The sequence below is a fragment of the Centroberyx gerrardi genome, chromosome 4, assembly GCF_048128805.1.
Source record: "Centroberyx gerrardi isolate f3 chromosome 4, fCenGer3.hap1.cur.20231027, whole genome shotgun sequence".
In the NCBI taxonomy this organism is placed as follows: Eukaryota; Metazoa; Chordata; class Actinopteri; order Beryciformes; family Berycidae; genus Centroberyx; species Centroberyx gerrardi.
This window is the reverse complement of record NC_136000.1, coordinates 32,414,182-32,432,901: the sequence shown is the minus strand read 5'-3', so window position 1 is coordinate 32,432,901 and position 18,720 is coordinate 32,414,182. Positions and strand designations below refer to the sequence as shown.

Genomic DNA, 18,720 nt, shown 5'->3' with positions numbered 1-18,720 from the left:
CTTGGGAGGATAATATATTTATTCCTAAAGTGAAAAATATTACAATTTTTTGTGGTTGTATTTCTTTCACCAACAGGAATTCATCGGCTCAGAGTCTTTGCTTGCCTGCCCTCTGTGAGACCTTCACCAAGACCAAACCACCCGAGAAAAGGTAAGTGTTTTGTATTTCATCTTTTAGGAGTGATTTCACTGTTTTATTCTCCTTTTTAGCCCTGTTTTTAGTTCTTTGGTTTTTGTACGTGGTGGTTTAGTTTTCTTAATTGTTCTTAACGTGTGGTGTCCCCACCATGTCGGCTGGCCATGCCGGCATGCGGAGGCACCACAGCGTGCGTTTTAAGTTTAAAGAAAAAGATGGCAGGCTCCTGGAGATGTCCAGAATGGACTTCTCCAGGAAGCTCATACAAAAGGCATTAGGTTTCACGGCAAAGGACTTGAATTGTATTTTGACCCTTCCCTTCAACAAAGGATTCGATGTAAGTTTCGGATCCGCGATTGTGCATAGAGAATTTTGGACACGCTTTGAAAAGGTAAAAACCCAGTTTTCTGCTTTCAATGTAGAGAAACTGACTGACAATGCCTCAAAAGTGGTTATTGTCAGAATGTTCAATGAGACAGTGAATGCAGATGACATTTGTTTGTGGCTGGGAAGATATTGCACTGTTAAGGGCCAGGCTACCAAAGTGAGAGATGAGGATGGCATTTGGACTTGCGCCTGGAGGGTCCCCATTCAACAATGGCAGGACCCCCAGGGCTACCAGGGCCTGAAACATCTGCCATCAATGATAGTTCTGGGAGACAACAGAGGCTACATTCACTACCAGGGACAACCCAAGCTCTGCCGCAAGTGTGGTGAGCATGGGCACCTGGTAGAAGCGTGCCAAAAAATTGTTTGTGGGAAGTGTAGAGAAATTGGGCATGCTTTTGAGCAGTGTCCAAATGGCAGAAAGTGTAATCTTTGTGGAGAGTCAAATCATATCTTCAGAGATTGCCCAAAATCCTTTGCCAACAAGCTAAAGGCTAACAAGAAGGCCGAGAATGAGGAACAAGATGGTGGACAAAGGGAGGCAGTTGGAGAGCAAATTGAAAAGGCTGGGCTAGAAAATTCAAATCTCCCGCCAAATCCTGTGGTTGGAGGAGAGGGATCAGGTGAGGCGGGAGAGGGGGAGGGGCCTGTTATTGCCCCACAAATGGAGAGTGCTGAGGGAGAGGAGGCAATGCAGGCAGAGAGCGGAACTGGAAATGATGGCCCCCTCCCCGATGCCCAGCAAATCAAGAGGCCTGCTTCAGAACTGTCCCCTGAGACTCCTGGAGCCTCAGGGAAGCGGGGGAGAGCTGTGTACCCCTCAGACAGCTCGTCTGTGGAGGAGTCCAGAGTCTTCCCCTCCAGTTCTCCAAACCAGGTCTCCTTTTTAAATGTAGCTCTGCAATCAACCCCCAAGGACTCAGTACTGAACGCGGCATTACCCCCAAGACCAGCTGCCAGAGTCCGGAAAGGGAATGGAGCTCAGACCCCTCCCCTTTCCCCCATAAAGGGAAAGGAAGAGCTGCATTCACAATTATTTGGTTAGCTGCATTTCTCTTTTAGGTTTTTAACCCTGTTATTTCAATTCTTTTAAACTGTCATGCCTGTTGTTTTAAACATAATACACATGACCCTCATCATTTCCACCCTCAATGTGAGAAGTGTGAGGTCAGGAGTTAGAGCCACAACAGTTTTATCCTTTCTGAGTGCTTTTAATGCAGATGTGTTTTTACTCCAGGAGTGTGCCATACCGTTTTTAAAACACTACAGGGAATGGGAGGAGAAGTGGCCACAAGAATCCATATGGAGCGGATCAAATGAAAACAGGAACGATGGAGTGGCCATTTTAATTAAAAACCCCTCTATTCTGGTGAAGGGCAGCACTGTGGTGAGAGACGGGCGGGCACTTTTAGCACATCTGACGTACATGGGAAAGGATTTTAACGTACTAAATATTTATGGTTTTAACGACAGAAACGACAGGTATGACCTTTTAGAAGACCTGCAGTCCCACTTGCTGGGTAGGGCACCGCTAGTGGTAGGAGGGGATTTTAACTGTGTTTTATCCAGCAAGGATAGGAAGGGGGCAGGGGAGGATTTTAAAATTGATAAAACATCGTGTTTATTGCAGGGTTTATGCAGGGATTTTAAACTCCAAGACTGTTTTAAAATCATGCATCCCGGAGAGGAAGGCTTCACCTGGTTCAGTGGTGACGGCAACAGAGCCTCTCGCATAGACTATATTTTTACAAGGGACTGCCCGCCAACCGATGCTAGATTGACCCCTGTTTTCTTCTCTGATCACATAATGCTCTCCTGCACCCTCTCACCTTTTTCGGGTTTGACAACAGGAAGTGGTCTGTGGAAGCTCAACTGCTCCCTGTTAGAGGATAGGGAGTTAGTTAGCCAGTTCAGGGAGCAGTATAAAGAGTGGCAGACCCTTCAAGACTTGTACGACACACGTGCACACTGGTGGGAAATGGTGAAGGGAAAGACCCAGACTTTTTTTAGAAAGGCAGGTAAAAAGAAAAAAGATAAGGAAAACAGACGCATGCTGGGACTGCAGAAGCGACTACAGCGCTATTTTAAACTACAGCAACAGGGCATGGATTTTAGCGAAGATATTAAACAAGTCAAAACAGAAATGTCGGTTTTAGCAGACATTAAAAGTAAGGGTGTCATTCTAAGAAGTAAAGAAAGGGAGATCGAGGAAGGGGAAAAGTGTACCAGATATTTTTTTAAGAAAATTGTCAACAAAGGGGGGGGTATTTTACAACTAAAAAAAGAAAGTGGGTACACAGCAAACACAACAGAAGAAATCAAAGACACTATAGAGAGCTTTTACGGGGATCTTTACAAAGAAAAAAATATTAAAACAGACACCATGACAGAGGTTTTAAAATTCATTGACAAAACAGTAAAGGACAGTGTGCTTTTAACCCAAGGTTTTACCCTTTTAGAGTTAGATAAATGTGTACAAAATTTTAAGAAAGGGAAGTCCCCAGGAGAAGACGGGCTTCCCTTGGACTTTTATCTGACTTTTTGGGACATTTTAGCACCGGACCTACTTTCTGTTTTTATGGATTTCGAAGGACTAGACAGACTACCTGACAGTTTTAGAGCAGGGATAGTGACTCTACTATACAAAAAAAATGACAGGACTGAACTGAAAAACTGGAGACCTATCACCCTCTTAAATCTTGACTGCAAACTTTTTAGTAAACTTTTATCTGCTCGTATGTCCCTGGTTTTAGAGGAGGTGATTCACCCGGATCAAGCCTGTGCCATCCCGGGGAGGAAGATCACCGACAGCCTCGTACTGATCCGAGACACCATCTGTTATGCGAGAGACAGAAACATCCGGCTAGTAGTCCTAAATTTAGATTTTGAGAAAGCCTTTGATCGGATCTCGCACCAGTACCTTTTCCAGGTACTGCAAAAAATGGGGTTTCCAGAAAGGTTTATAGCTTGGGTGGGATTGCTGTACCGGGACATTACCAGCAGATTTGTTGTTAATGGGCATCTAACAAAAGCAGTTAACATACACTGCGGTGTCCGTCAGGGTTGTCCGTTATCAGCCCTCCTCTACGTGACCTGTATAGAGCCGTTGGCACAGATCTTGAGAAGGGACCAAAGAATCAATGGGGTGGCAATCCCGGGGAGCGGGGGATTGACCACCAAATGTGCAATATATATGGACGATTTTAACATTTTATGTACTGACCTTTTATCTGTCAACAGGACACTGGACTTGACTGACTGGTTCGGACAGGCCTCTGGGTCAAAGCTTAACCGAGATAAGACTCAAGCCCAAACTTACGGACCGTGGACAGCGACCGAGACGACAGGACTCCCCTTGACTGTGACCCAGACTGACCAAAAAATACTGGGGGTTAAATTTGACAGGGAGGGGGGAGGAAAAGGAAACTGGCCAGACGTGGTAGGGAAAGTTAGACAGAGACTAGGGTACTGGGGACTTAGAAGACTGACAATGGAAGGAAAGGTTTTAATCATTAAAGCAGTGATTTTACCTTTGCTTTTATTAATCAGTTCTGTTTTTATCCCACCACGAAGAGTGCTTTTAGATCTGGAACGCGCCATCTTTTATTTCCTGTGGGGGTCCAAGTGGGAGAGGCTGAGGAGAGAGGTGATGAAAAAGCCGAAAGAGAAAGGAGGAAAGGGAGTCCCGGACCTACACCAGTTTTTAGGAAGCCGATACAGCACCCTGCACATCACCTACGCCACAGCCCCATCCAGAGATGACAAAACGACAGCAATGGCACGATTCTGGATGGGGTCCTACCTCAGACACCTAAAAGTTTTACCCATTGATCTTAGAGTACCTGTGTCTTTTAATCTGCCACCGGCCTACGCTTTTATCCGGAAATTCTTAAAGCATTTTAAACTAGAGCAAGAGGAGCTGTCTATTTTAACCCACCATCGCTCTCTTCTCTCTGTTGTGCAGGAGCGGGAATCAATGTATCCAGTGCGCGGGCTCACAATAGGTGAGTCCTCAACAGTTTGGCGCAACGTAAACCATCCCGCCCTCCCGAACAGACTCCGGGACCTGTCGTGGATGGTGGCTCATGAGATCCTCCCAGTCAGGTCCGTAATGCACTCCCGGGGCATGTCAACGCTCTCAACTTGCCCCCGACCGGGGTGTGGCGCACCTGAGTCGGTGAGGCATCTGCTCTGGGAGTGCAGCGCTGCTGTAGACCAGTGGGCAATGGCCGGCTCCCTAAAATTCCCGTACTTACCAGCAGGGGAGGTCCTGACAGCACAGCTAGTGCTGTACGGGGTGGGCCAGGAACAAACATTACCAGCAGACTTTGCCAAACAGTGGCTCACCCTGGCCGCCATCAAAGACGCCATATGGACCTCCAGAAACCTGCTGGTAAGGAAGCACATGCAGATCCCCCCCGTGGCTGCGATCCAGATGGCCACAGCGGCGGTGCAAGCAGCCGTCGCTGCAGGCGGCAGGCCTAGGACGCAGCCACAAAGAAGAATCGCCTCTGTGCCCATTCGGACGTGGGAGCCGGAGCCACACAAATAAAGGGTCAAGGCAGCGGCGGCCTGGCTCTCCGGGTGTGGCAGGTGGGAAGGAGCAGAAGGGAGAGGGTCCCCTCTGAGCACCAGGAACAGGTTCCGAGAGACCCAAAGCTGTTCGGGAGAGCGGGATGAGTTGATCCTTGTTAGGGACTCATCCCGCCCCTGCACAACGAATGTACACTGATATACACAGAGACAATTATTTATTTATTCATTTATTTATTTATTTTCCACAACTTTTAATACAATGTTATCTTATCTGTAATCCACTTTAAAACAATTGCTTTTATTGTTTTAAACAAAGGAACGTGGTTTTACAGAGTATTCATATTTATTTGTTTGTTGTATTTTGAAAAGATGTGTGTTTGTGAAGGATTTTATGATTGTAAACAGTGTACGACTTTTTGGAAAAAGTGTCAATAAATTTTTTCGAAAGAAAAAAAATCTGTTCTTATCAGTTTAATATCTGATACGTCCTCTATAAGGGGACAACATATTAAACGGATTTTTAGAACCAGGAGTTGAAAAAGGGGCTTGCTCCGTTCGCTCCACGCATCGACCCGGTATTGCAGTGCCGCTGGGAACGGTGCACCCTTCTCTCACTCTGTGGAAAAGCAACGTTTGAAAACATGGAAAGCCAGTCTGCAAGTCATACCTAATTTGACCGAAAGACCAAGAACAAAGTGGACGGCGCTTTTGTGCGCCTCGAAATTGGTCAAAGCAGCCTGTGCTGCGTTTTCTCCCCGTTTGCCTTAGCTAATCTATTCTCACCGGTAGCTTATTCAGGGTGTGAAAGAGTGTGCTCCTGCTTAGTACAGTGGCCAATCTTCCTACTTGTTGCGCAGGGGACAAGGGTTCAATTGCCCCGACGGGTAGACATGCTGTACAAACAAGCGCGGCCTGTTCCCCTCAAGCTTTGCGCACTTTAACACAACAAGACCAGTGATTTTGAGCACGGGGGATTGACCAGTCATTGCAGTGGCTCTAGGAGCCTGCGCGCAATGGCTACGCATGAGTTTCCGGGTCATCGGATTGGATTAAGCTCCTGAGAAGGCGGGGTGGAGTGCCAGCAAAGGCGTGGCCTGTACTTTGCTATGCAGCTAGCCAAACGGGGAGCACCGTGAAGCTGTTGACCGAGACGACTAGGGTCTTTGGCTGCTCTTGTGGCCGGAGGCTGTACTTACTCTGGTTTCTCTTCATAACGCATAAGTCTTTCGCCTTTTACTAAAGACTTCCGTGGAGAGTAACACCAAAGAGTTAAAGGTATTTTTGGCGGGCTTAGCACTTTGGCTGAGCCCTGTACCGTTGTGCAAGGAAATAGAAAACTAGGTCAACAAGTACACCAGAGACTCCGTGGGCGGAGGTGCTAAGCACCAGCAGTTGTTATGGCAAAATACTGTGACACCCCGACGAGGACGGACCGGACCGGAGGGGCGGCCTTGTGCTGCCAACGGCCAGGGGTTATCGCTTCTCGGCCTTTTGGCTAAGATCAAGTGTAGTATCTGTTCTTATCAGTCGCTTCTCGGCCTTTTGGCTAAGACTGCGATCGCCTCCTGCTGGTGGTAAAAATTCTTGCCTGTTTGTGGCATTGATTGTTACCCACACTTGGGAGGATAATATATTTATTCCTAAAGTGAAAAATATTACAATTTTTTGTGGTTGTATTTCTTTCACCAACAGGAATTCATCGGCTCAGAGTCTTTGCTTGCCTGCCCTCTGTGAGACCTTCACCAAGACCAAACCACCCGAGAAAAGGTAAGTGTTTTGTATTTCACCTTTTAGGAGTGATTTCACTGTTTTATTCTCCTTTTTAGCCCTGTTTTTAGTTCTTTGGTTTTTGTACGTGGTGGTTTAGTTTTCTTAATTGTTCTTAACGTGTGGTGTCCCCACCATGTCGGCTGGCCATGCCGGCATGCGGAGGCACCACAGCGTGCGTTTTAAGTTTAAAGAAAAAGATGGCAGGCTCCTGGAGATGTCCAGAATGGACTTCTCCAGGAAGCTCATACAAAAGGCATTAGGTTTCACGGCAAAGGACTTGAATTGTATTTTGACCCTTCCCTTCAACAAAGGATTCGATGTAAGTTTCGGATCCGCGATTGTGCATAGAGAATTTTGGACACGCTTTGAAAAGGTAAAAACCCAGTTTTCTGCTTTCAATGTAGAGAAACTGACTGACAATGCCTCAAAAGTGGTTATTGTCAGAATGTTCAATGAGACAGTGAATGCAGATGACATTTGTTTGTGGCTGGGAAGATATTGCACTGTTAAGGGCCAGGCTACCAAAGTGAGAGATGAGGATGGCATTTGGACTTGCGCCTGGAGGGTCCCCATTCAACAATGGCAGGACCCCCAGGGCTACCAGGGCCTGAAACATCTGCCATCAATGATAGTTCTGGGAGACAACAGAGGCTACATTCACTACCAGGGACAACCCAAGCTCTGCCGCAAGTGTGGTGAGCATGGGCACCTGGTAGAAGCGTGCCAAAAAATTGTTTGTGGGAAGTGTAGAGAAATTGGGCATGCTTTTGAGCAGTGTCCAAATGGCAGAAAGTGTAATCTTTGTGGAGAGTCAAATCATATCTTCAGAGATTGCCCAAAATCCTTTGCCAACAAGCTAAAGGCTAACAAGAAGGCCGAGAATGAGGAACAAGATGGTGGACAAAGGGAGGCAGTTGGAGAGCAAATTGAAAAGGCTGGGCTAGAAAATTCAAATCTCCCGCCAAATCCTGTGGTTGGAGGAGAGGGATCAGGTGAGGCGGGAGAGGGGGAGGGGCCTGTTATTGCCCCACAAATGGAGAGTGCTGAGGGAGAGGAGGCAATGCAGGCAGAGAGCGGAACTGGAAATGATGGCCCCCTCCCCGATGCCCAGCAAATCAAGAGGCCTGCTTCAGAACTGTCCCCTGAGACTCCTGGAGCCTCAGGGAAGCGGGGGAGAGCTGTGTACCCCTCAGACAGCTCGTCTGTGGAGGAGTCCAGAGTCTTCCCCTCCAGTTCTCCAAACCAGGTCTCCTTTTTAAATGTAGCTCTGCAATCAACCCCCAAGGACTCAGTACTGAACGCGGCATTACCCCCAAGACCAGCTGCCAGAGTCCGGAAAGGGAATGGAGCTCAGACCCCTCCCCTTTCCCCCATAAAGGGAAAGGAAGAGCTGCATTCACAATTATTTGGTTAGCTGCATTTCTCTTTTAGGTTTTTAACCCTGTTATTTCAATTCTTTTAAACTGTCATGCCTGTTGTTTTAAACATAATACACATGACCCTCATCATTTCCACCCTCAATGTGAGAAGTGTGAGGTCAGGAGTTAGAGCCACAACAGTTTTATCCTTTCTGAGTGCTTTTAATGCAGATGTGTTTTTACTCCAGGAGTGTGCCATACCGTTTTTAAAACACTACAGGGAATGGGAGGAGAAGTGGCCACAAGAATCCATATGGAGCGGATCAAATGAAAACAGGAACGATGGAGTGGCCATTTTAATTCAAAACCCCTCTATTCTGGTGAAGGGCAGCACTGTGGTGAGAGACGGGCGGGCACTTTTAGCACATCTGACGTACATGGGAAAGGATTTTAACGTACTAAATATTTATGGTTTTAACGACAGAAACGACAGGTATGACCTTTTAGAAGACCTGCAGTCCCACTTGCTGGGTAGGGCACCGCTAGTGGTAGGAGGGGATTTTAACTGTGTTTTATCCAGCAAGGATAGGAAGGGGGCAGGGGAGGATTTTAAAATTGATAAAACATCGTGTTTATTGCAGGGTTTATGCAGGGATTTTAAACTCCAAGACTGTTTTAAAATCATGCATCCCGGAGAGGAAGGCTTCACCTGGTTCAGTGGTGACGGCAACAGAGCCTCTCGCATAGACTATATTTTTACAAGGGACTGCCCGCCAACCGATGCTAGATTGACCCCTGTTTTCTTCTCTGATCACATAATGCTCTCCTGCACCCTCTCACCTTTTTCGGGTTTGACAACAGGAAGTGGTCTGTGGAAGCTCAACTGCTCCCTGTTAGAGGATAGGGAGTTAGTTAGCCAGTTCAGGGAGCAGTATAAAGAGTGGCAGACCCTTCAAGACTTGTACGACACACGTGCACACTGGTGGGAAATGGTGAAGGGAAAGACCCAGACTTTTTTTAGAAAGGCAGGTAAAAAGAAAAAAGATAAGGAAAACAGACGCATGCTGGGACTGCAGAAGCGACTACAGCGCTATTTTAAACTACAGCAACAGGGCATGGATTTTAGCGAAGATATTAAACAAGTCAAAACAGAAATGTCGGTTTTAGCAGACATTAAAAGTAAGGGTGTCATTCTAAGAAGTAAAGAAAGGGAGATCGAGGAAGGGGAAAAGTGTACCAGATATTTTTTTAAGAAAATTGTCAACAAAGGGGGGGGTATTTTACAACTAAAAAAAGAAAGTGGGTACACAGCAAACACAACAGAAGAAATCAAAGACACTATAGAGAGCTTTTACGGGGATCTTTACAAAGAAAAAAATATTAAAACAGACACCATGACAGAGGTTTTAAAATTCATTGACAAAACAGTAAAGGACAGTGTGCTTTTAACCCAAGGTTTTACCCTTTTAGAGTTAGATAAATGTGTACAAAATTTTAAGAAAGGGAAGTCCCCAGGAGAAGACGGGCTTCCCTTGGACTTTTATCTGACTTTTTGGGACATTTTAGCACCGGACCTACTTTCTGTTTTTATGGATTTCGAAGGACTAGACAGACTACCTGACAGTTTTAGAGCAGGGATAGTGACTCTACTATACAAAAAAAATGACAGGACTGAACTGAAAAACTGGAGACCTATCACCCTCTTAAATCTTGACTGCAAACTTTTTAGTAAACTTTTATCTTTTTATGCAACGTTTGAAAACATGGAAAGCCAGTCTGCAAGTCATACCTAATTTGACCGAAAGACCAAGAACAAAGTGGACGGCGCTTTTGTGCGCCTCGAAATTGGTCAAAGCAGCCTGTGCTGCGTTTTCTCCCCGTTTGCCTTAGCTAATCTATTCTCACCGGTAGCTTATTCAGGGTGTGAAAGAGTGTGCTCCTGCTTAGTACAGTGGCCAATCTTCCTACTTGTTGCGCAGGGGACAAGGGTTCAATTGCCCCGACGGGTAGACATGCTGTACAAACAAGCGCGGCCTGTTCCCCTCAAGCTTTGCGCACTTTAACACAACAAGACCAGTGATTTTGAGCACGGGGGATTGACCAGTCATTGCAGTGGCTCTAGGAGCCTGCGCGCAATGGCTACGCATGAGTTTCCGGGTCATCGGATTGGATTAAGCTCCTGAGAAGGCGGGGTGGAGTGCCAGCAAAGGCGTGGCCTGTACTTTGCTATGCAGCTAGCCAAACGGGGAGCACCGTGAAGCTGTTGACCGAGACGACTAGGGTCTTTGGCTGCTCTTGTGGCCGGAGGCTGTACTTACTCTGGTTTCTCTTCATAACGCATAAGTCTTTCGCCTTTTACTAAAGACTTCCGTGGAGAGTAACACCAAAGAGTTAAAGGTATTTTTGGCGGGCTTAGCACTTTGGCTGAGCCCTGTACCGTTGTGCAAGGAAATAGAAAACTAGGTCAACAAGTACACCAGAGACTCCGTGGGCGGAGGTGCTAAGCACCAGCAGTTGTTATGGCAAAATACTGACACACCCCGACGAGGACGGACCGGACCGGAGGGGCGGCCTTGTGCTGCCAACGGCCAGGGGTTATCGCTTCTCGGCCTTTTGGCTAAGATCAAGTGTAGTATCTGTTCTTATCAGTTTAATATCTGATACGTCCTCTATAAGGGGACAACATATTAAACGGATTTTTAGAACCAGGAGTTGAAAAAGGGGCTTGCTCCGTTCGCTCCACGCATCGACCCGGTATTGCAGTGCCGCTGGGAACGGTGCACCCTTCTCTCACTCTGTGGAAAAGCAACGTTTGAAAACATGGAAAGCCAGTCTGCAAGTCATACCTAATTTGACCGAAAGACCAAGAACAAAGTGGACGGCGCTTTTGTGCGCCTCGAAATTGGTCAAAGCAGCCTGTGCTGCGTTTTCTCCCCGTTTGCCTTAGCTAATCTATTCTCACCGGTAGCTTATTCAGGGTGTGAAAGAGTGTGCTCCTGCTTAGTACAGTGGCCAATCTTCCTACTTGTTGCGCAGGGGACAAGGGTTCAATTGCCCCGACGGGTAGACATGCTGTACAAACAAGCGCGGCCTGTTCCCCTCAAGCTTTGCGCACTTTAACACAACAAGACCAGTGATTTTGAGCACGGGGGATTGACCAGTCATTGCAGTGGCTCTAGGAGCCTGCGCGCAATGGCTACGCATGAGTTTCCGGGTCATCGGATTGGATTAAGCTCCTGAGAAGGCGGGGTGGAGTGCCAGCAAAGGCGTGGCCTGTACTTTGCTATGCAGCTAGCCAAACGGGGAGCACCGTGAAGCTGTTGACCGAGACGACTAGGGTCTTTGGCTGCTCTTGTGGCCGGAGACTGTACTTACTCTGGTTTCTCTTCATAACGCATAAGTCTTTCGCCTTTTACTAAAGACTTCCGTGGAGAGTAACACCAAAGAGTTAAAGGTATTTTTGGCGGGCTTAGCACTTTGGCTGAGCCCTGTACCGTTGTGCAAGGAAATAGAAAACTAGGTCAACAAGTACACCAGAGACTCCGTGGGCGGAGGTGCTAAGCACCAGCAGTTGTTATGGCAAAATACTGTGACACCCCGACGAGGACGGACCGGACCGGAGGGGCGGCCTTGTGCTGCCAACGGCCAGGGGTTATCGCTTCTCGGCCTTTTGGCTAAGATCAAGTGTAGTATCTGTTCTTATCAGTCGCTTCTCGGCCTTTTGGCTAAGACTGCGATCGCCTCCTGCTGGTGGTAAAAATTCTTGCCTGTTTGTGGCATTGATTGTTACCCACACTTGGGAGGATAATATATTTATTCCTAAAGTGAAAAATATTACAATTTTTTGTGGTTGTATTTCTTTCACCAACAGGAATTCATCGGCTCAGAGTCTTTGCTTGCCTGCCCTCTGTGAGACCTTCACCAAGACCAAACCACCCGAGAAAAGGTAAGTGTTTTGTATTTCACCTTTTAGGAGTGATTTCACTGTTTTATTCTCCTTTTTAGCCCTGTTTTTAGTTCTTTGGTTTTTGTACGTGGTGGTTTAGTTTTCTTAATTGTTCTTAACGTGTGGTGTCCCCACCATGTCGGCTGGCCATGCCGGCATGCGGAGGCACCACAGCGTGCGTTTTAAGTTTAAAGAAAAAGATGGCAGGCTCCTGGAGATGTCCAGAATGGACTTCTCCAGGAAGCTCATACAAAAGGCATTAGGTTTCACGGCAAAGGACTTGAATTGTATTTTGACCCTTCCCTTCAACAAAGGATTCGATGTAAGTTTCGGATCCGCGATTGTGCATAGAGAATTTTGGACACGCTTTGAAAAGGTAAAAACCCAGTTTTCTGCTTTCAATGTAGAGAAACTGACTGACAATGCCTCAAAAGTGGTTATTGTCAGAATGTTCAATGAGACAGTGAATGCAGATGACATTTGTTTGTGGCTGGGAAGATATTGCACTGTTAAGGGCCAGGCTACCAAAGTGAGAGATGAGGATGGCATTTGGACTTGCGCCTGGAGGGTCCCCATTCAACAATGGCAGGACCCCCAGGGCTACCAGGGCCTGAAACATCTGCCATCAATGATAGTTCTGGGAGACAACAGAGGCTACATTCACTACCAGGGACAACCCAAGCTCTGCCGCAAGTGTGGTGAGCATGGGCACCTGGTAGAAGCGTGCCAAAAAATTGTTTGTGGGAAGTGTAGAGAAATTGGGCATGCTTTTGAGCAGTGTCCAAATGGCAGAAAGTGTAATCTGTGTGGAGAGTCAAATCATATCTTCAGAGATTGCCCAAAATCCTTTGCCAACAAGCTAAAGGCTAACAAGAAGGCCGAGAATGAGGAACAAGATGGTGGACAAAGGGAGGCAGTTGGAGAGCAAATTGAAAAGGCTGGGCTAGAAAATTCAAATCTCCCGCCAAATCCTGTGGTTGGAGGAGAGGGATCAGGTGAGGCGGGAGAGGGGGAGGGGCCTGTTATTGCCCCACAAATGGAGAGTGCTGAGGGAGAGGAGGCAATGCAGGCAGAGAGCGGAACTGGAAATGATGGCCCCCTCCCCGATGCCCAGCAAATCAAGAGGCCTGCTTCAGAACTGTCCCCTGAGACTCCTGGAGCCTCAGGGAAGCGGGGGAGAGCTGTGTACCCCTCAGACAGCTCGTCTGTGGAGGAGTCCAGAGTCTTCCCCTCCAGTTCTCCAAACCAGGTCTCCTTTTTAAATGTAGCTCTGCAATCAACCCCCAAGGACTCAGTACTGAACGCGGCATTACCCCCAAGACCAGCTGCCAGAGTCCGGAAAGGGAATGGAGCTCAGACCCCTCCCCTTTCCCCCATAAAGGGAAAGGAAGAGCTGCATTCACAATTATTTGGTTAGCTGCATTTCTCTTTTAGGTTTTTAACCCTGTTATTTCAATTCTTTTAAACTGTCATGCCTGTTGTTTTAAACATAATACACATGACCCTCATCATTTCCACCCTCAATGTGAGAAGTGTGAGGTCAGGAGTTAGAGCCACAACAGTTTTATCCTTTCTGAGTGCTTTTAATGCAGATGTGTTTTTACTCCAGGAGTGTGCCATACCGTTTTCAAAACACTACAGGGAATGGGAGGAGAAGTGGCCACAAGAATCCATATGGAGCGGATCAAATGAAAACAGGAACGATGGAGTGGCCATTTTAATTCAAAACCCCTCTATTCTGGTGAAGGGCAGCACTGTGGTGAGAGACGGGCGGGCACTTTTAGCACATCTGACGTACATGGGAAAGGATTTTAACGTACTAAATATTTATGGTTTTAACGACAGAAACGACAGGTATGACCTTTTAGAAGACCTGCAGTCCCACTTGCTGGGTAGGGCACCGCTAGTGGTAGGAGGGGATTTTAACTGTGTTTTATCCAGCAAGGATAGGAAGGGGGCAGGGGAGGATTTTAAAATTGATAAAACATCGTGTTTATTGCAGGGTTTATGCAGGGATTTTAAACTCCAAGACTGTTTTAAAATCATGCATCCCGGAGAGGAAGGCTTCACCTGGTTCAGTGGTGACGGCAACAGAGCCTCTCGCATAGACTATATTTTTACAAGGGACTGCCCGCCAACCGATGCTAGATTGACCCCTGTTTTCTTCTCTGATCACATAATGCTCTCCTGCACCCTCTCACCTTTTTCGGGTTTGACAACAGGAAGTGGTCTGTGGAAGCTCAACTGCTCCCTGTTAGAGGATAGGGAGTTAGTTAGCCAGTTCAGGGAGCAGTATAAAGAGTGGCAGACCCTTCAAGACTTGTACGACACACGTGCACACTGGTGGGAAATGGTGAAGGGAAAGACCCAGACTTTTTTTAGAAAGGCAGGTAAAAAGAAAAAAGATAAGGAAAACAGACGCATGCTGGGACTGCAGAAGCGACTACAGCGCTATTTTAAACTACAGCAACAGGGCATGGATTTTAGCGAAGATATTAAACAAGTCAAAACAGAAATGTCGGTTTTAGCAGACATTAAAAGTAAGGGTGTCATTCTAAGAAGTAAAGAAAGGGAGATCGAGGAAGGGGAAAAGTGTACCAGATATTTTTTTAAGAAAATTGTCAACAAAGGGGGGGGTATTTTACAACTAAAAAAAGAAAGTGGGTACACAGCAAACACAACAGAAGAAATCAAAGACACTATAGAGAGCTTTTACGGGGATCTTTACAAAGAAAAAAATATTAAAACAGACACCATGACAGAGGTTTTAAAATTCATTGACAAAACAGTAAAGGACAGTGTGCTTTTAACCCAAGGTTTTACCCTTTTAGAGTTAGATAAATGTGTACAAAATTTTAAGAAAGGGAAGTCCCCAGGAGAAGACGGGCTTCCCTTGGACTTTTATCTGACTTTTTGGGACATTTTAGCACCGGACCTACTTTCTGTTTTTATGGATTTCGAAGGACTAGACAGACTACCTGACAGTTTTAGAGCAGGGATAGTGACTCTACTATACAAAAAAAATGACAGGACTGAACTGAAAAACTGGAGACCTATCACCCTCTTAAATCTTGACTGCAAACTTTTTAGTAAACTTTTATCTGCTCGTATGTCCCTGGTTTTAGAGGAGGTGATTCACCCGGATCAAGCCTGTGCCATCCCGGGGAGGAAGATCACCGACAGCCTCGTACTGATCCGAGACACCATCTGTTATGCGAGAGACAGAAACATCCGGCTAGTAGTCCTAAATTTAGATTTTGAGAAAGCCTTTGATCGGATCTCGCACCAGTACCTTTTCCAGGTACTGCAAAAAATGGGGTTTCCAGAAAGGTTTATAGCTTGGGTGGGATTGCTGTACCGGGACATTACCAGCAGATTTGTTGTTAATGGGCATCTAACAAAAGCAGTTAACATACACTGCGGTGTCCGTCAGGGTTGTCCGTTATCAGCCCTCCTCTACGTGACCTGTATAGAGCCGTTGGCACAGATCTTGAGAAGGGACCAAAGAATCAATGGGGTGGCAATCCCGGGGAGCGGGGGATTGACCACCAAATGTGCAATATATATGGACGATTTTAACATTTTATGTACTGACCTTTTATCTGTCAACAGGACACTGGACTTGACTGACTGGTTCGGACAGGCCTCTGGGTCAAAGCTTAACCGAGATAAGACTCAAGCCCAAACTTACGGACCGTGGACAGCGACCGAGACGACAGGACTCCCCTTGACTGTGACCCAGACTGACCAAAAAATACTGGGGGTTAAATTTGACAGGGAGGGGGGAGGAAAAGGAAACTGGCCAGACGTGGTAGGGAAAGTTAGACAGAGACTAGGGTACTGGGGACTTAGAAGACTGACAATGGAAGGAAAGGTTTTAATCATTAAAGCAGTGATTTTACCTTTGCTTTTATTAATCAGTTCTGTTTTTATCCCACCACGAAGAGTGCTTTTAGATCTGGAACGCGCCATCTTTTATTTCCTGTGGGGGTCCAAGTGGGAGAGGCTGAGGAGAGAGGTGATGAAAAAGCCGAAAGAGAAAGGAGGAAAGGGAGTCCCGGACCTACACCAGTTTTTAGGAAGCCGATACAGCACCCTGCACATCACCTACGCCACAGCCCCATCCAGAGATGACAAAACGACAGCAATGGCACGATTCTGGATGGGGTCCTACCTCAGACACCTAAAAGTTTTACCCGTTGATCTTAGAGTACCTGTGTCTTTTAATCTGCCACCGGCCTACGCTTTTATCCGGAAATTCTTAAAGCATTTTAAACTAGAGCAAGAGGAGCTGTCTATTTTAACCCACCATCGCTCTCTTCTCTCTGTTGTGCAGGAGCGGGAATCAATGTATCCAGTGCGCGGGCTCACAATAGGTGAGTCCTCAACAGTTTGGCGCAACGTAAACCATCCCGCCCTCCCGAACAGACTCCGGGACCTGTCGTGGATGGTGGCTCATGAGATCCTCCCAGTCAGGTCCGTAATGCACTCCCGGGGCATGTCAACGCTCTCAACTTGCCCCCGACCGGGGTGTGGCGCACCTGAGTCGGTGAGGCATCTGCTCTGGGAGTGCAGCGCTGCTGTAGACCAGTGGGCAATGGCCGGCTCCCTAAAATTCCCGTACTTACCAGCAGGGGAGGTCCTGACAGCACAGCTAGTGCTGTACGGGGTGGGCCAGGAACAAACATTACCAGCAGACTTTGCCAAACAGTGGCTCACCCTGGCCGCCATCAAAGACGCCATATGGACCTCCAGAAACCTGCTGGTAAGGAAGCACATGCAGATCTCCCCCGTGGCTGCGATCCAGATGGCCACAGCGGCGGTGCAAGCAGCCGTCGCTGCAGGCGGCAGGCCTAGGACGCAGCCACAAAGAAGAATCGCCTCTGTGCCCATTCGGACGTGGGAGCCGGAGCCACACAAATAAAGGGTCAAGGCAGCGGCGGCCTGGCTCTCCGGGTGTGGCAGGTGGGAAGGAGCAGAAGGGAGAGGGTCCCCTCTGAGCACCAGGAACAGGTTCCGAGAGACCCAAAGCTGTTCGGGAGAGCGGGATGAGTTGATCCTTGTTAGGGACTCATCCCGCCCCTGCACAACGAATGTACACTGATATACACAGAGACAATTATTTATTTATTCATTTATTTATTTATTTTCCACAACTTTTAATACAATGTTATCTTATCTGTAATCCACTTTAAAACAATTGCTTTTATTGTTTTAAACAAAGGAACGTGGTTTTACAGAGTATTTATTTGTTTGTTGTATTTTGAAAAGATGTGTGTTTGTGAAGGATTTTATGATTGTAAACAGTGTACGACTTTTTGAAAAAAGTGTCAATAAATTTTTTCGAAAGAAAAAAATCTGTTCTTATCAGTTTAATATCTGATACGTCCTCTATAAGGGGACAACATATTAAACGGATTTTTAGAACCAGGAGTTGAAAAAGGGGCTTGCTCCGTTCGCTCCACGCATCGACCCGGTATTGCAGTGCCGCTGGGAACGGTGCACCCTTCTCTCACTCTGTGGAAAAGCAACGTTTGAAAACATGGAAAGCCAGTCTGCAAGTCATACCTAATTTGACCGAAAGACCAAGAACAAAGTGGACGGCGCTTTTGTGCGCCTCGAAATTGGTCAAAGCAGCCTGTGCTGCGTTTTCTCCCCGTTTGCCTTAGCTAATCTATTCTCACCGGTAGCTTATTCAGGGTGTGAAAGAGTGTGCTCCTGCTTAGTACAGTGGCCAATCTTCCTACTTGTTGCGCAGGGGACAAGGGTTCAATTGCCCCGACGGGTAGACATGCTGTACAAACAAGCGCGGCCTGTTCCCCTCAAGCTTTGCGCACTTTAACACAACAAGACCAGTGATTTTGAGCACGGGGGATTGACCAGTCATTGCAGTGGCTCTAGGAGCCTGCGCGCAATGGCTACGCATGAGTTTCCGGGTCATCGGATTGGATTAAGCTCCTGAGAAGGCGGGGTGGAGTGCCAGCAAAGGCGTGGCCTGTACTTTGCTATGCAGCTAGCCAAACGGGGAGCACCGTGAAGCTGTTGACCGAGACGACTAGGGTCTTTGGCTGCTCTTGTGGCCGGAGGCTGTACTTACTCTGGTTTCTCTTCATAACGCATAAGTCTTTCGCCTTTTACTAAAGACTTCCGTGGAGAGTAACACCAAAGAGTTAAAGGTATTTTTGGCGGGCTTAGCACTTTGGCTGAGCCCTGTACCGTTGTGCAAGGAAATAGAAAACTAGGTCAACAAGTACACCAGAGACTCTGTGGGCGGAGGTGCTAAGCACCAGCAGTTGTTATGGCAAAATACTGTGACACCCCGACGAGGACGGACCGGACCGGAGGGGCGGCCTTGTGCTGCCAACGGCCAGGGGTTATCGCTTCTCGGCCTTTTGGCTAAGATCAAGTGTAGTATCTGTTCTTATCAGTTTAATATCTGATACGTCCTCTATAAGGGGACAACATATTAAACGGATTTTTAGAACCAGGAGTTGAAAAAGGGGCTTGCTCCGTTCGCTCCACGCATCGACCCGGTATTGCAGTGCCGCTGGGAACGGTGCACCCTTCTCTCACTCTGTGGAAAAGCA

The 18,720-nt window shown here is 47.2% G+C and overlaps 7 non-coding genes and 3 pseudogenes across 7 annotated transcripts; all 10 read left to right on the top strand.

Annotated features, from left to right (window-relative positions):
* The first annotated feature begins 5,490 nt into the window (after positions 1–5,490).
* Positions 5,491–5,668, top strand: LOC144538857 (U2 spliceosomal RNA; annotated as a pseudogene).
* A 583-nt stretch (positions 5,669–6,251) lies between these two features.
* LOC144539002 (U5 spliceosomal RNA) lies at positions 6,252–6,367 on the top strand. The gene has a single exon (XR_013504724.1). It is a non-coding gene; the product is annotated as a U5 spliceosomal RNA (small nuclear RNA).
* Positions 6,368–6,534: 167 nt separating this feature from the next.
* On the top strand, positions 6,535–6,746 carry LOC144538881 (U2 spliceosomal RNA; annotated as a pseudogene).
* A 3,755-nt stretch (positions 6,747–10,501) lies between these two features.
* On the top strand, positions 10,502–10,617 carry LOC144539001 (U5 spliceosomal RNA). Its single transcript, XR_013504723.1, has one exon. It is a non-coding gene; the product is annotated as a U5 spliceosomal RNA (small nuclear RNA).
* A 167-nt stretch (positions 10,618–10,784) lies between these two features.
* On the top strand, positions 10,785–10,975 carry LOC144538662 (U2 spliceosomal RNA). Its single transcript, XR_013504446.1, has one exon. It is a non-coding gene; the product is annotated as a U2 spliceosomal RNA (small nuclear RNA).
* A 583-nt stretch (positions 10,976–11,558) lies between these two features.
* Positions 11,559–11,674, top strand: LOC144539000 (U5 spliceosomal RNA). Its single transcript, XR_013504722.1, has one exon. It is a non-coding gene; the product is annotated as a U5 spliceosomal RNA (small nuclear RNA).
* Positions 11,675–11,841: 167 nt separating this feature from the next.
* On the top strand, positions 11,842–12,053 carry LOC144538880 (U2 spliceosomal RNA; annotated as a pseudogene).
* A 5,404-nt stretch (positions 12,054–17,457) lies between these two features.
* On the top strand, positions 17,458–17,643 carry LOC144538831 (U2 spliceosomal RNA). Its single transcript, XR_013504614.1, has one exon. It is a non-coding gene; the product is annotated as a U2 spliceosomal RNA (small nuclear RNA).
* Positions 17,644–18,226: 583 nt separating this feature from the next.
* Positions 18,227–18,342, top strand: LOC144538999 (U5 spliceosomal RNA). The gene has a single exon (XR_013504721.1). It is a non-coding gene; the product is annotated as a U5 spliceosomal RNA (small nuclear RNA).
* A 167-nt stretch (positions 18,343–18,509) lies between these two features.
* Positions 18,510–18,700, top strand: LOC144538661 (U2 spliceosomal RNA). Its single transcript, XR_013504445.1, has one exon. It is a non-coding gene; the product is annotated as a U2 spliceosomal RNA (small nuclear RNA).
* The last annotated feature ends 20 nt before the right edge of the window (positions 18,701–18,720 follow it).